This window comes from Hippocampus bargibanti, linkage group LG20, assembly GCF_051943395.1.
Source record: "Hippocampus bargibanti isolate YZ-2025 linkage group LG20, ASM5194339v1, whole genome shotgun sequence".
NCBI lineage: Eukaryota > Metazoa > Chordata > Actinopteri > Syngnathiformes > Syngnathidae > Hippocampus > Hippocampus bargibanti.
Genome location: NC_142753.1, coordinates 2,114,714 through 2,127,757, shown reverse-complemented (window position 1 = coordinate 2,127,757; position 13,044 = coordinate 2,114,714).

Genomic DNA, 13,044 nt, shown 5'->3' with positions numbered 1-13,044 from the left:
CATAGAATTTGAAACCAGGAAATGGAGAAAGTGGCTCTTATTTTAATCATACTAATATTAATACACACATTAGAAACGATTAGCAGATCTCTTGCGTTGACCGCTTCATCTAGTTTGAAAAAAAAACTGTTTTCTTGGCAAATCGTTAGTACGTGTGATGATTTGTGTCACTGACTGTTTGTCACAATGCGTCACTGTGATTGACAAAACAACAAACATTTTAAATGTCGCATTATTATCTGTTCAGGGATGCGCATATTTCCCTCACAATTGAGGGTGGGGGGTCACACATGACAAAAATGACTCGTGTCAATGAAAGTTCTTTTTTGTTTCTACGGAAGTAGCGAGCCGGAAGCTGTATCCATGGTCAGCGGAAGTGACGTTGGAGCACCTGCACCTGCTTCCCGCCATGGCGTCAGTCGAAGCTGACGTCGATAGCCGAGTGGTGAGTCGCCCCGAGTCAATCGCTTCACAGTACTGTATGTATTTGATCGCTCACAAAACGTTTTCAATTATTTTTACTTCTACCGCAATGCGTTTTGCTCACTTGTTGCTGACGCACATTAATTTCGGCGTTGTTGTTAAAGTCCGCTGAAAATTTGGAGTTGATGAGCAAATGCTCGTTTGCCATGTAGGTGGTTGTCCCGAAAACGGAACGCGACTTCGCCGTTGCGCCCGTCACGCCGTGTTGAGATTAATGTCTATCTTTTCGATTTTTTGCTGTGTTTTGTCGTCCGTGATGTTATTTCTCATCGATATTACCGTACAGTTTCGTGTTCCACTGTCCCGACTCAGTGGACGCAGCACAGGTGTGGTGTTTTCACTGACACTTCGTAAAGGTGGCTTTCTGTCTCCTTTTTCTTTCAGTTGCCAAAAAAATCTAATCCACAAATCTTAGGTTAAAATATTATACGATCACACACACACATGTACATTTTTTTTACTCATGAGAATAGAAACAATATTTTCGTGGTCAGAGCAACGACGCGTGCCGAATGAGAATTGTAGATGACCGAGTTGCACCGCCATCTTGTGTTACCATGCTGTGATGAAAACGGGCATCTGAGTATCAGTCATGTCTTGAAGCCACTCCGACATCGAACTACCTGCAGACTGTTAACCAGTGACGTGCAGTCAGGGGAGGCAGGTGAGGCAGTGCCTCACCTGTCGTCATGGAAATCTCAAATGAAAAAATAAATTAAACAGTTATATGTATTTAGTGATTTGTACTTTAAAGTTCTTGTCCATTTAACTTCACCGTTTTAGGATTTTTTTCAAAATCGCCGAATTTTCACATTTACCGTTCAAATACTAAGTAGAGACGAGCAGTGAGGCAGCAGCCGGCTGAGCCTCACCATGGATTGTGCAATCACTATGCTTACTGTGCTGGCTTGCTCTGCAGTGAGACTGCATTGCTGTCCTTCTGCATATCGCTATTAAAGTGTTCAAAATCTTTTAGTATATGAACTAAATTTCTACAGTTTACCTGGTGTATATAATGTACAGTCACTGTACATTATAAACACTGTATGTGTGTGTTTATTTTATTTAAATCAAAACTATGTGCATAGGTGAGGCAAACAGTTCTCCCGCCTCATGACAGGGGGCGCTTGTGATTCCAGAGATACTTCCGACTCCACGTCTGCAGAATAATAGAATTAGAGACAGAAAGCTACAGTAAACAGTTAGCGAGTAAAGTGCAACCCTGCAGTCATTTTTTCGTGTTGCTTGGCCTCACTTTCAGAATGGAGGATTACATATCTAAATTGAAAGAATTTTCTAAAGTGGACTTTCAATTGAAGCAGGAGGTAATAATTAAAGGAAGACCAACACCGGAGCTAAAAGGTTTGCTTCAGACAACGGGACACAATACTCGCTCTTTTCAGGCGGACTGGTACACACGAAAAGGCTGGCTGTTCTTCTGTTCTCAACTTGTGACAATGTCTGGACTCAAATGGGATATTGCGACCTGAAAATCTTACAACGGAGCCTCATCAAAAATGAGCAAAGACTCAACATCAGCATCCACAATGCTAAGGTAAAGGACAAGCGGGAGATTTTAAAAGATCTCATCAATGTCACCTGCTTCCTTGCCAAACAACAGCTGGCATTATGTGGAAATGATGAAAGTAAATGCTCTGCTAATGGTGGCAACTATGTTGAACTATTACATGCTTTCGCTGAGAACGATGACAGGCTAGCGAGTCATTTTGGGACATCCACTGTATTTTCTAGCCTGTGAAACAGAATACAGAACGATTTAATTGAAGGAGTTGGTGATGTCATTAGAAATGACATTAAAAAGGAGATCGGTGCGGCCCCATTTGTTGCTGTAGAAGTAGACGAGATTGTCATTCTCAGCACTGAAAACATACAGTCGGAACAGGACTGATTAAGGACGACTTTCTTCACTGGCAGTGATCTCCGTTGAGACAGAGAGACTTTTAAAACTGAAGAAAGATAAGGAAGGCTTCTACAAAGAAGTTATCTATGCCTTTCTTCAGATGGAGCGACGCATGGACTTCATTTACAAGTAAAGGTAACACGATAAAAACGGTTTTTTAATTATTTTTTTATATGCTACAGTTTGTATATATAAAGAATGCTGACATGAAATTTTAAACAAAATACTAACGTATTTTGTTTAAAATTTCATGTTGCCAATCAAATGGTGAATAAACTACTCTGTAGAGTTCATATGTTTGTAAATCTGACTATGATGACGTCAGTGCCTCACCAGCCATGAACCTCACCGCACGTCACTGCTGTTAACGGACACCCGATGCCTCCGGACAATTTGTGTCCATAAATTGTAAAATCGTGTCAAATGACTTCTACTGAGCGTATTTTACAAAGATTCCACTGCATAGAGCTATATTTTACGTTTTAAACACTTCGCTGAATATTCAGAAAGTCTTGTTTTTGAGTTGGTGACGAGCCCTTACGTCATGGAAGGAACGCCCCTGACCGAGAAAGGTCACACAATGTATTTTGCGGTACTTTGTTTGGTCTGAAAACTTCGTGTTGATCCGTGTTGATGGCGAAATTAGAAGGAAAACACATAAATAACGCGATGGTGAATCGTTGTGTGTTGCACCAAGGCAACTATTTGATATTCGCTGACACAAATTCCAAGCAGACAAATCAACCCATTTCCAACGGAGCTCTGTCGTCATCTTCTGCATTTTCTGGGACGCTACACATCAGTCTTGATGCCTCAAAATGACCCGGAAGAACTTCTTTAATCAATTGCAAACATTTATGCTTTCCTCTTCAGAACTAATTGAATCATATTCATAACTGGATGCGTAACAAGAAAGCATCTTCTCCGAATCTGAAGCCATTGGTTTGATTCTCGAGCAAGGCAAGACGTCTTGGTGTGACATCACATTACTTTAAGTAATTGGTGTTTTTCATTTGACTGAAAATATCAGCCTGTGTGTTTTGGGTATTTTAGATGCTATAAAACGTTTTTCTGATGTCAGTTAGGAAACAAAAAAATGGTGTCGGTTGTCCTTTAAGGCTAGCGACCAGTCCAGGGTCTACTCGACCACTCAACCAAAGTCAGCAGGTCGAGGTTCCAGTTCACCCACTGTCGTCAACAAGGACAGTTTATTGAAAAACGTTGGTCAAATTATTTCGGAACCCTTTTTGTATGATAAGCCGCCGATGATATCCACATGCCTGACTCGGGTGTGATGGCGTACCACCCGGTGACAAAAATAAACTCTAAAAATAAGAACCGCTCCGCAATGACATTCAGAAATTCAGCAATGCGAGGAAAGTCATCATTCGTCATTCTCTGACACAAGTCGTCAAATGTAGATGGAGTCAGACTCGACACGTGGGTGTCAAACAATGACACAAACATGGCTGACATTTCCACCAAGCAGATTTGTCGTCACGTATGAGGCGCTTGAGCCAATTGGCACCAACTGGTCCAGAGATCGGCTGTTTGCCGATCTCCTTCAGTTTCGACGGCCGATGGCAAGTTGGATTCACAAATGTTGGTTCGTTTTTGGAAGGTGGCCAAGAGAACACCCACACAAGGCGGTCAGCGAATAGGCCCAAGTCAGGAGATGCACTTTCCCACGTGCAGCTGCAAATAAACTTGATGTGCGAATTTATTGAAAAATAATTTTGGGCTTGACGACTCCATCTCCAGCTCATCTATAAAACACTCCTGATAATCATCAGCAGGAACTGCTTGTGTAGAATAAAAAAAATAGTAATACAAATCTCCATCCACAGATGCATCCCTTTGTTGCCTTTTCGCTGGAAATGAAATTCCTCAACTCACTGCTGTAGTTTTGCTCTGTATTCTTATTTTTTCGTATTGCTCCGTAGTTGAAGTCCAAATGCTTCTGTGCAGATGAATGTCGGAGATGGTGGCAAGACAGCTGTCTGTCTCTCTCCCACACGCCGCCGTCGTGCTGCTCTCGTCGCTGGCTGCGCTCTTGAGGTTGCCATGGGGACGGTGAATCGCTCTGCAGGTTAGTCGCCATTTGTCAAGGCCTCGTATTTGCCGCCGGATTTTACTTTGTGGTTAAAATCGCCATGCGTGAACCAAAAGCGGCGGGACAAACGGATCCATTTGCGGCAATCACCCGGAAGCGCGACCACTCGTCGTCGGGGGGACACGTTTATCTGAAGCCGAGGGACGAGTCGTCGTGCTTTTTTGACTTGTTGTCAAAGTCATCCATGAGAGACTCTTGAACCCCAGTTCCAGCATGACAGACCAAGATCCCATGAACAATTGGGCCCAATTGGACAGGCAATGAAAGGGGCAGTCCACTTAAAGGACCACCGATGCCTCCGGACAAGTTGTGTCCATAATTTGTAAAATCACTTCAAATGACTTCTACTGAGCATATTTTACAAAGATTCCACGGCATGTAGCTATATTTTACGTTTTAAAACTCGCGCTGAATATTCAGGAAGTCTTGTTTTCGAGTTAATGACGATGCCTGATGTGACGTCACGTCTGGAACGCCGCTGGCCGAGAAAGCGACACACAATGCATTTTGGGTACTTTGTTTGGTCTGAAAACTTCGTGTTGATCCGTGTTGATGGCGAAATTAGAAGGAGAACACATAAATAACGCGATGGTGAATCGTTGTGTGTTGCACCAAGACTACTAGTTGATACTAGTTGACACAAATTCCCAGCATACAAATGAGCCCATTTCCAACGGAGCTTGGGTGCCATCTTGTGCATTTTCCGGGACGCTACATTGGAGTCCAGACAACTCAAAATGATCCTGAAGGACTTCTTTACTCGATTGCAAACATTTATGCTTTCCTCTTCAGAACTACAGTTGTCACGTTCCGGCGGCGACAGTGGCAGCTGGCGAGCAGGAACGTGTGGTATAGGCGGTGGATCGTAGAGCAGGACAGAGGCGTGGGTACCGGCAAAGGATTTATTAACATAAAGCGCGGGTCCGAAAATACGCGGACCCGGTAACAACTCGTGAAACAAACTCAAAATGACAACTGACAATGTTAGTGGGTGAGTGGCGGCAATCCACCCAACCACACTAACCAAGAAAATAAAGTGGCACACGAGGGTGCAAAACAACCTACGACGCGGTGCAAACAACAAACGCGTTCGTGGCTAAAATCATTCCTCGGGCGAAGCAAATAACGTACTGGTAACAAGTTCCACGTACTAGCTTGGCGTAAGGCGAAGTATCTTCCGACGCTGGGTGGATGCCAGCGTCGGGTTTAAATGTCCACAGTTAATGAGGAGGGAATTGACAGCAGCTGGCGAGCGGCGGGAACGGAGGCCCCGCCCCGCTGTCAACTGGCTCATGACAGTACCCCCCCCTCAACGGACGCCTCCTGGCGGCCCGCCTGGTTTCGACGGGTGAGCCTCGTGGAAGTCCCTCAGGAGCGACGGGTCCAGAATCCAGGTTCGCGGAACCCATTGACGGTCCTCCGGTCCGTAGCCCTCCCAGTCGACCAGGTACTGGATGCCCTTTCCCCTGCGGCGTGAATCCAGGATCTCCCGCACTGCGTATGCCGGTCCTCCGTCCACCATCCGCGGGGGGGGGGGTTGGGCAAGAGGGGGGGCCAAGGGGCTGGACTCCACCGGTTTGATGAGAGATACATGGAAAACCGGGTGGATCTTCATGGAGGCGGGCAGCCGAAGTCGGACCGCGACCGGGTTAATGATGGCCTCCACAGTGAAGGGGCCCGCGAAACGCGGACCCAATTTGGGGGTTGTCCCGGCCAGCCGTAGGTCCCTTGTGGACAACCAGACCTTCTGGCCCACCTGGTAGGCTGGCGCGGAACGGCGACGGCGATCCGCGACCCTCTGGTTCCGGACTGCCGTGCGTGATAGGGCTGCCCTGGTCTCCCTCCATACCCGATGGGCCCGCCGAAGATGGTGTTGTATCGACGGGACCTCCACCTCCCCTTCCTGTGTGGGAAAGAGCGGCGGCTGGTAGCCATAAGCCGACATAAACGGTGACCGACCTGTGGCTGAGGAGACCAGGGTGTTGTGGGCATATTCCACCCACGGGAGATGGATGGACCAGGCCGAGGGACGATGAAGGCATACGCAGCGCAGGGCCGCCTCCAGGTCCTGGTTCTTCCGCTCGGTCTGGCCGTTGGACTGTGGATGGTAACCGGAGGACAGGCTGGCCGACGCCCCCATGGACCTGCAGAAACGCTTCCAGACCCGGGATACGAACTGGGGCCCTCGGTCCGACACGATGTCAGTGGGGATCCCGTGGAGACGGACGACGTGTTTGACCAATAGTGTCGCCGTCTCAATGGCGGACGGCAACTTGGTCAACGGCACGAAGTGTGCCGACTTAGAAAACCGGTCCACTATCGTGAGAATGACCGTCTTACCACGGGATGGGGGGAGGCCGGTGATGAAATCCACTGATATGTGGGACCAAGGGCGCGGGGGGACAGGTAGGGGGCGGAGCAGTCCTGCCGGAGGCTGATGGGAGACCTTGCCACAGGCGCACTCCGGGCAGGCCTTAACAAAGTCCGCCACGTCGTCGCGGAGCCGCGGCCACCAGAATCGCTGGGAGACGAGGTGCTCGGTGCGGCTCACCCCTGGGTGACACGCCACCTTGGATGCGTGCCCCCACTGGAGCACCTCCGAGCGCAGCGACTGGGGAACGAACAGTCTGCCTGTGGGACACTTCTCGGGAGTCGGGGTACCTTTTAATGATTCCATGACCCTCCGTTCGACCTCCCACTGGAGCGCCCCCATGATCTGGCGGCCGGGCAGGATGGGTTCCGCAAGGTCTTCCTTGTCTGCTGGCTCGTGGATCCGCGAGAGGGCGTCGGGCTTGGTGTTCTTTGTTCCTGGACAGTAGGTTAGGGTGAAGGAGAAGCGTGTTAAGAACAGCGCCCACCGTGCCTGGCGTGCGTTCAGCCTCTTGGCGGCCCGGATGACCGCCAAGTTCTTATGGTCCGTAAGCACGGTGAACGGCTCCTTCGCCCCTTCGAGCCAGTGCCTCCACTCCTGAAGAGCCAATACGACGGCGAGCAGCTCCCTGTTGCCCACGTCGTAGTTGGCTTCGGCGGAGCTGAGGCGGCGGGAGAAGAAGGCGCAGGGGTGGAGCTGCTGGTCGACTGAGGAGCGTTGGGAGAGTACTGCCCCAACACCTGAGTCCGAGGCGTCTACCTCCACAATGAACGTTTGCACCGCGTCGTAGGTTGTTTTGCACCCCCGTGTGCCACTTTATTTTCTTGGTTAGTGTGGTTGGGTGGATTGCCGCCACTCACCCACTAACATTGTCAGTTGTCATTTTGAGTTTGTTTCACGAGTTTTTACCGGGTCCGCGTATTTTCGGACCCGCGCTTTATGTTAATAAATCCTTTGCCGGTACCCACGCCTCTGTCCTGCTCTACGATCCACCGCCTATACCACACGTTCCTGCTCGCCAGCTGCCACTGTCGCCGCCGGAACGTGACAGAATCTTCCGACCAACATGGATCCTGCGGACAGTAACCGAATCTTCTCCGTCCTCGCTCAGCAGGCGGAGCAGCTCGGCCAAGTGGTGCCCGCCATCGCGGAGATCCGCCGCGACATCACCCGGTTAGCCCAACGGGTAGATAGACTTGAGGCCAGCGGCGCCTTCGTCGCGGGGGCCGTCCCTCCCCAAACTTTGAGCCGCGAACCCAACATCCCACATCCGCGCCGTTGGGGTCTGGATGGCGGAGAACTGGGGGGTGAGAGAAAGCCTCTCTCAGCAGCCGGAACGCGGCGTCCGCTTCTCTCGTCCACCTGAACGGGGTCTTAGTGGAGGTGAGTTGGGTGAGGGGGAGGGCTTTCCGGCTGTAGTCCCGGATGAAGCGGCGGTAGAAGTTGGCGAACCCCAGGAAGCGTTGTAACTGCTTGCGAGAGGTAGGTGTGGGCCATTCTACTACCGCTTCGGTCTTGGCTGGGTCAGCCCGGATCTGCCCCCGCTCCACGATGAAGCCCAGGAAGGATAAGGAGGAGGTGTGGAATTCACATTTCTCGGCCTTGACGTATAGTCGATTCTGCAGCAGCCGCTGCAGAACTAGCCGGACGTGCTGGCGATGTGCCTCAAGGGACTCTGAAAAAATTAAAATGTCGTCCAAATACACAAAACAGAAAATATTCAGAAAATCCCTCAAGACATCATTAATGAGGTTCTGGAACACAGCGGGTGCATTGGTGAGACCAAACGGCATCACCAAGTACTCGAAGTGTCCCAGAGGTGTCTTAAATGCGGTCTTCCATTCATCCCCCTCTTTGACCCGAACAAGATGATAAGCGCTCCGGAGGTCCAGTCTAGTGAAGATGGTCGCGGCCTGGAGGGACGCGAAGGCGGAGTCAATCAGTGGGAGCGGGTATTTGTTCTTTATAGTTATTTCGTTGAGTCCCCGATAGTCCACGCACGGACGCAACGATTTATCCTTTTTAGTGATAAAAAAGAACCCCGCTCCCAGAGGTGACCGTGATGGCCGAATGAGCCCGGCCGCGAGCGAAGAGTCAATGTAGTCCCGGAGAGCCTGTTGTTCGGGTTGGGAAACGTTGTACAGACGAGAACTGGGAAACGGAGCGTTGGGCTGAATGTCAATGGCGCAATCATAGGGACGGTGCGGTGGTAACGACAGGGCGCGGTCCTTGCTGAACGCCTGTCGTAAGTCGTGGTAACAGGGCGGCACCCCCTCTAGGCTAATCTCCTCCCTAGGGTAGCTGTGAGATGGTGCCGGCCCACCCGCGGCCGACCGGAGGCAGTGAGCGTAGCAGAGGGGGCTCCACCCCTGAATGGTAGGTCCGTCCCACGAAATGGCCGGATTGTGGGTCCCCAGCCAAGGTAACCCGAGCACGATGGGAACCGAGCGTGAACGCATCACGAAAAACCGCCGGTTTTCCACGTGATTGCCCGAGAGTACGAGTCGAAGCGGCACGGTTTCTTGCGTAACCTCGGCGAGTAACCGACCGTCGAGATCGAGTATGCTCCGACTCGCCCCCAGCTGAACAACCCGACACCCCAACGCCGACACGACGCGCGGGTCTATAAAACAGCCGTCGGCCCCCGAGTCCACTAAGGCCCGAACGGACATTGTCCTGGTGGGACCGTGTATAACGGCATCCAGCTCCAGTCTCCGCGACGTGAACCCCCCCGCGGACCTTAAGGGAACCCGTTGCTTGTGTGGACGGGGTAACTTGCAGTCACTGGGGGTCTTTCCGGGAAGCCCCCAACTGGGACAGTCCGGGGCTAGATGACCCAACTTGCCGCAGAGCTGGCATGCCGGGCCGGTGTTGCGTCGCTCCGGCGCCCGCTCAACGGCCCTTTCGACCCCCATCTCCATCGGCTCCACGGCCGCGTGCCCCCAACGCGGAAAGGTCCGGGCACCCCCTCGGGTCCCTGCTGGCGGCTCGAGTTTTGCCTGGGCAGCCCGCTCCCGGGCCCTGTCTCGCATCCGGTTGTCCAGCTGCAGCGTGAGGGAGATCAGCTCGCGAAGGCTGGAGCACTCGTCGCGGGTAGCCAGCTCGTCTTTCAACGCCGCGCTGAGCCCGCGCCGAAACATCCCTCGCAGCGCACGGTCGTCGTACCCGCTGGCGGCAGCCAGGACGCGGAAGGCGACGGAATACTCCGCCGCCGATCGGCTACCCTGCTGGCAGGTCCACAGCTGGGACTCCGCTGCCTGCCCACTCACCGGGAGATGGAAAACCTGCCGTAACTCGGCGACGAAGTCCGGGAAGGAGGCTCGGAGCTCCGGCCGAGATTCCCAGACGGCCAACGCCCAAGCGGCTGCGGGTCCGGCAAGCAGGCTGGTGACGTAAGCCACTTTGGCCGCGTCCGTGGTGTATACGGAGGGTTGCTGGTCGAAAACTATGGAGCACTGCAGCAGGAATTGCGCGCAGCGCCCGGGCTCCCCTCCGTAACGGGTGGGATGTGGGATGTTGGGTTCGCGGCTCAAAGTCTGGGGAGGGACGGCCCCCGCGACGAAGGCGCCGCTGGCCTCAAGTCTATCTACCCGTTGGGCTAACCGGGTGATGTCGCGGCGGATCTCCGCGATGGCGGGCACCACTTGGCCGAGCTGCTCCGCCTGCTGAGCGAGGACGGAGAAGATTCGGTTACTGTCCGCAGGATCCATGTTGGTCGGAAGATTCTGTCACGTTCCGGCGGCGACAGTGGCAGCTGGCGAGCAGGAACGTGTGGTATAGGCGGTGGATCGTAGAGCAGGACAGAGGCGTGGGTACCGGCAAAGGATTTATTAACATAAAGCGCGGGTCCGAAAATACGCGGACCCGGTAACAACTCGTGAAACAAACTCAAAATGACAACTGACAATGTTAGTGGGTGAGTGGCGGCAATCCACCCAACCACACTAACCAAGAAAATAAAGTGGCACACGAGGGTGCAAAACAACCTACGACGCGGTGCAAACAACAAACGCGTTCGTGGCTAAAATCATTCCTCGGGCGAAGCAAATAACGTACTGGTAACAAGTTCCACGTACTAGCTTGGCGTAAGGCGAAGTATCTTCCGACGCTGGGTGGATGCCAGCGTCGGGTTTAAATGTCCACAGTTAATGAGGAGGGAATTGACAGCAGCTGGCGAGCGGCGGGAACGGAGGCCCCGCCCCGCTGTCAACTGGCTCATGACAACAGTAAAGTCTCGTTATATCGATATCGGATATATCGATAGTCCCGGTTATATCGATACTATTTCTATGCACGCACGGAGAAAATTACATGCAAACAGGGTCGGATATATCGATAGTCCCGGTTATATCGATATTTTTTCGGACTCCCTTGAATATCGATATAACGAGACTTTACTGTATTTGAATCATATTCATAACTGGATGAGTAACAAGAAAGCATCTTCTCCGAATCTGAAGCCATTGTTTTGATTCTACAGTAAGGCATGACATCTTGGCGTGACGTCACGAACAAGGGGGCGGGACTTTCTGAATCTCTCCAGTTTTGAGCTCATTCGTGGCAGTTTTGGGACACTTTAACTCATTTTTATTGGTGTTTTGCATTTGACTAAAATATGCGTTTTTTGGGTATTTTCGATGCCAAAAAAAGTTTTTCTGATGTCAGTTAGGAAACAAAAAAAATGGCGTCTGTTGTCCTTTAAGGAAGCGGGACCAAATGCGGCAAAAAACAGAATTAAAGAGCCATTAATAGAGGCGCCGAAGCCCTTGGCATCTGTTGTTGTTATTTTTCATGGGACACAAATTGCCACAAAAATTGAAGTACAAATCGGCGCCCAACCGTAGCCCCAAATGATCATGTTGTTGTTTTTCAGAGCGACGACACTTTAACTGCATGCTGAAAATACACATTGGTCATTACCTTTTGGCCTCTTTATGTAACGGTTTGCCCCTTCCCGCCGACCCCCCCCATTGCTCGTTATCCGTTTGGATTGAATGAGTCGTTTATTAAGCGCTGGCCAGAGAAAGGATGAAGCTTCTCTCAGGAGATTTGAAAGATCTTGGAGCCAGCGGCTTCTTCTAAAATTTTGACATGAGCCCAATAGAAGCCTGAATTGATGCCACAAAGCTTTCCACTTGGGAAATGGCGGCTGGCCTGTTTTTCCCCGTTTGGACCCGATGGGTCCGTTTGTGAAATGTGCTTGCGACACCTCCTCTTTCATTTCCCGGCAGACATTTGTTGATTTCAACCCGCAAAGCCATCTTACAGGGATGAGAATTTTCCACCAATTGGTGGAATTCCGACTTTTTCAGACCAAAATGAGCAGATAAAACAAAATATGTATTCTCGCTTTTTCGCTGTTCATTTCCTGTTTTGGCTTTTTGAATTTTGATTGGATGATACTCATGCCGGTTGGTGGAAAGTGCCATTTTGGTTGGATGATCTTGACTTTAGTGCCGTTGATGCCAAAAGAGGTAAACGACGCCTTTTGAATAAGAATAAGAATTTGAATAAACAGGTTGTAATTTGATAGATTCTAATTTGCAATGAAACAATACCATCGATGAAACAGTCGAATGTCAGTGGCACTATGACAAGCCCCATGCGAACGTTAGCATCAATATACTTCTGTGAGTGGCAGCGGAAAGCAAGTGTGCAGGCTAATGAGCAGTATGCAGGCTAGCTAGCAGTAACCTTGCGTATGTACCCGGCAAGTTGACTTTTATTCCGATTGTTTGGCTGGATTTTTACCAATCATGAGGAACAGAAAACCATTCATATTAATGCTGAGTATTATCACAAAGTGAATTAAAATAATACATTCTGACATTTTGTTGAAATCACATTCATATATATATATATATATATATATACAGTAAAGTATATATCGTTATATCGATATCGGATATATCGATAGTCCCGGTTATATCGATACTATTTCTATGCACGCACGGAGAAAATTACATGCAAACAGGGTCGGATATATCGATAGTCCCGGTTATATCGACATTTTTTCGGACTCCCTTGAATATTGATATAACGAGACTTTACTGTATATAGTAAAGTCTCGTTATATCGTTATTCTCAGGAGTCGGAAAAAATATCGATATAACCGTACTATCAGTATTTCCCATCCTTGGCCAAACTGCATTAAGT